This window comes from Lissotriton helveticus, chromosome 5_1 (genome assembly GCF_964261635.1).
Source record: "Lissotriton helveticus chromosome 5_1, aLisHel1.1, whole genome shotgun sequence".
In the NCBI taxonomy this organism is placed as follows: Eukaryota; Metazoa; Chordata; class Amphibia; order Caudata; family Salamandridae; genus Lissotriton; species Lissotriton helveticus.
Window position 1 is genome coordinate 1,606,495,326 of NC_136065.1, and position 4,186 is coordinate 1,606,499,511.

Below are 4,186 nucleotides of genomic sequence, written 5' to 3' on the forward strand. Positions count from 1 at the left end.
GAAAGATAGTGAGAAATGGCCCATCAATGGTGAAACAAGGGAAATGAAGGCAGAGACAGGGATAAACAACAATGTAGCATTGAAGCAGTAGAATTACTTTGAACACTCATGTGCAACAGCGAGGCTTGGGACAACAATCTTCCTCAGAAATGGAAAATGGAAGCTATTATCCTGATTCTAGAAGGATACTATCATAATGTGATTATATGCTGAGTGCATAAATGGCACAGGTGAGTATTTATCAATAGTACAACAGATGCAGTGCACACCAGGGCCCGTGAGTGTGAAGAGCCCACAGGACCCCAAACATATTTGTTTCTTACTACCAAAACAGGGGATACGACCCTTTACCTTGACTGCAATAGGGCCCATGGCACCTTTGCCATATCAGCCCATGATAATTTGAAATGCAATGGGATATATTCACCTCAATTACATATGATATGTTACACTTTGTTCTAACATAAGCATAACTCTAAATGTAATACCCCATATGCGTAGAATCTTGTTGTATGTGTAGAAAGATCCTATATTTTTATCTTCAAATTTACACCTATGATCAAATCTCTTTACTTTGATCTCCAGATAAAAGTGAAACATTTAATCTATAGATTACTAATAAAATCTATTTAGGAACACGTGTCCAAGAGTATACTTAATTCATCCTTCTTAAAAAAATATCACTTCTACTCAAAGATAAAGTGTTTTCATCTACAGTTGGGAAGGAGTTTCATAATATATTTGTAAACAGTTGCTTCATCTGTCATTTTCTATGCCGGCAACTGATGACTTTCTTTATTGCTTGCTTTATGTCATTGTTTCTCAGGCTGTAGATCACCGGGTTAATCATAGGAGTCACATTAGTGTATATGACAGATACTAGCTTATTGAAGTCAACAGCATTGATGGTCTTTGGTCGAACATACGTGAAAATGGTGGTGCCATAGAAGATAAGGATAATGGTGAGGTGAGAGGCACAGGTAGAGAAAGCCTTTTGTCGTCCTTCTGTTGTGGGTATTTTCATGATGGTAGAAATTATATTTGTTTAGGACATTAGCGTGAGCAAGACAGAGGTAAGTAGCACCAACGATCCCTCAACAAAATTTATTATGTTGATAATGTAAATATCAGTGCAAGCGAGTTTCAGAAGTGGAGGGGCATCACAAAAGAAGTGGTTGATGATATTGGACCCACAGAAAATGAGTGTAAATGTGAAGGTTGAAGGCAGAATTGGAGCCAAGAAACCACCAAACCAGCAGCAGCTGGCAAAGCGAATGCACATACTTCTGTTCATGATGGTGCTATAGTGCAAGGGGTTGCAGATTGCTATGTACCTGTCATAAGCCATTGCAGTTAACAAAAAGCATTCTGTTGTCCCCAGGAGAAAAAATATATGCATCTGTGCAAAACAACCTGAAATAGAAATTGTTTTGCTTGCAGAGATGAAGTTGACCAACATCTTTGGGACAGTAACGGTGACATATCCAATTTCAAGGAAAGATAAGTTAATAAGGAAAAAATACATAGGTGTGTGAAGGCGATAGTCCTTGTAGATTACTACAATGATGACTACATGTTCCGTGATGGTGAGAATGTACATGACCAGAAACAACACAAACAAGACCATTTGCAGCTCCCAGACACTTGGGAATCCCAGGATGATGAACTCAGTCACAAGGGATTGGTTTACCAGGTCCATATGAGTGGATAGTGCCTGTGAAAAGAATAGATATTGTCAATTTCCCATGCTGAACATGAGATACATTATTCATAATCAATCAAAATGAGTCAATAATTTAGTTGTACCATCTGCTGTCTATATATCTGATTTTAGACACTTCATTGACGTGGGTTCCAAATGACGTAAAAGTTTTACTCACGAGCGCCCTGATGCAGCATGACATGGCTATGTGAATTGCAGACTCACAACCAGGCCACATGGCATGCAGATACCTTGAATTAAAATGTGGATTTGTATACTTTGAGAGGACCAGACAATGAGTGTAAGCGATGTTCCTATATCCCACTAAAGGAGTAGCAATTGAACAAATGTTGTATAATGTGTTATATATTCCATTTATTCATCTACATGATGAGAGGAACCAGCATCTTGGTAAGTCAGCAGGCCAACTGACACATATATGACATCAATTTAGAGGATCAGTTGTAGTTGTTAAAATATGCATATCTGGGCTTATGCAGTGTAAGATCCCCAGCAATACATATTTCTGCAAGTTTGGCAATAGCCATGTAAGGCCTCTCTCCAAATGGCACTTTCTACTGCGTTAGGGTTTTAAAAAGTCATACCAGATGTAATGGTTTTGAGAGCAGGCTTAGTCCATAACTGAGTGTTATCCTTTGTAAATGTGCGCTCATCATGGCCCAAACCCAGTGAATTGAGTTAAAACTCCTATCACAGTACACACACAAGTGGAACTTGTAAACTGGGTTACCACTTTTTGTGTTTTTTTACTCACCTATGCTTAATCTAAATTAACTTTATGGAGTTGGCTACAAAGTGCTACAAAGATGATTCATAGTGATGGCGTTCTTAATTGCATTGCTGAACCAACTTATCTGGGATTAGAATCATGTTTGCCCTGCATGCCCATGATTTCTCATCTACAATGGTTGTATGGCATAACAACACATGCCTTTACCATGCAGGCTTTGCCATGGATAGACCATTATCATGCACGCCTTTACCATCCATTTATAACATAAATAAGGGTACATTATAAGTATAATTACCATGCATACCAATACCACGTATACTTTTATCACGCCAATCTTTACTACACCACTTTTTTATAAAAAAAGAAAATACATTTGAATAAATAGATTTAAATGATATGCGCATAAAAAAATAATTACAGTGTGTGATAATATTTTTTATACATTTTTGTGAATAAAACACGTTTGCGAAGTACATCACAACAAAACTGAACACCACACAATGCAAATCGGTGCAAAGCATTACAATCTAATGGAAATGTTTCCGATTTAATACTCTCACTCACCTCAATGCAAAAAATGGACCATCATCAAATATAGATACAGAACCAGGCAAAATATTTTTATCCTTTAAAGAATTATTTCTCTCTCCAAAAAAAAGAAGAAATAAGAACACATCAGGATGGTAAATACATTTTGTAGAGCAGTTTAGCAGTTTAAACCTATAAAGATTGCTCTTTTTTTAATTTCGACTTATGCAGAGACCCTTGTTCCCAACCAAGATGGCTGTCACACCCGGTGAAGAGGTAAAAAATGCATTATTTTTCACAGATATATTAAATATACCTTTAGTCACTATTGAATTCACCAGCAATTTTACTTTTGAATGCTTATTTGTTTATATAAGAAGCCTTGAAAACATAAACACAACCATCCACCATTTTGTCTGCAGTGATTCATTGTACTCTGATGTGCCCACACACACCACATAGACCAGAAGAGTGAAGCACAGCCATTTACAAGTAGATATATCCTTACCATTGAATGCCCTCTCAAATTACTAATGATATTACTGGATATACATAAATGTTTTTAATTTTTCAGACACTGTCAAGGTTATCACCAACCAACAGTACTGGTAGATATTCAACTATTACAACAATGTACATTAAAATTCAGCATTTTTTTAGAATAAAAAATGGTAGCCACATTTACTTAAATAATGTATGACCTACTAAGATTGGATGCTGGAGAGTGTCTGTTGGGAAAAATAACTATTCCAACTCCATCAAGCCCTCTTACCTCAGGGAAGGTGCTGGACAGCATCTGGGTCAAAAAAACTAATCTAACTTTGCGAAATACTTACCTCAGGGTAAGTGCAGGGCAGTGGCTGGGGGCAAAATATCTATTGAAACCACGCCTATTACTTAATTTAGAGAAGGTGCTGAACAGTGGCGGGGGCAAATTTACTATTCTGACCCGGCCAAGTACTTACCTCACGGGAGGTACTGGACAGTAAATGGGGGGCAGTTACTATTCTAACTCCGCAAAGTACTTAGCTCAGGGAAGGTGCTAGACAATGCCTGGGGGCAAAGTTACGGTTCTAACTCGGCCAAGTACCTACTATACTATAGGGAAGCTGATGGACAGAGGCTGGGGGGAAGATTTACTATTCAAACTTTGCCAAGTACTTACCTCGGGGATGGTGCGGGACAGGGGCTGGGCATATTTA

At 37.9% G+C, this 4,186-nt stretch overlaps 1 pseudogene across 1 annotated transcript; it reads right to left on the minus strand.

The window, feature by feature from the left end:
- Positions 1–673: 673 nt before the first annotated feature.
- On the minus strand, positions 674–3,093 carry LOC144753733 (olfactory receptor 6N1-like; annotated as a pseudogene). The gene is made up of 2 exons (XR_013594502.1): positions 3,021–3,093; positions 674–1,714 (listed from the first exon to the last, which is right to left on the minus strand). The product of XR_013594502.1 is annotated as an olfactory receptor 6N1-like (transcript).
- Between the last annotated feature and the right edge of the window lie 1,093 nt (positions 3,094–4,186).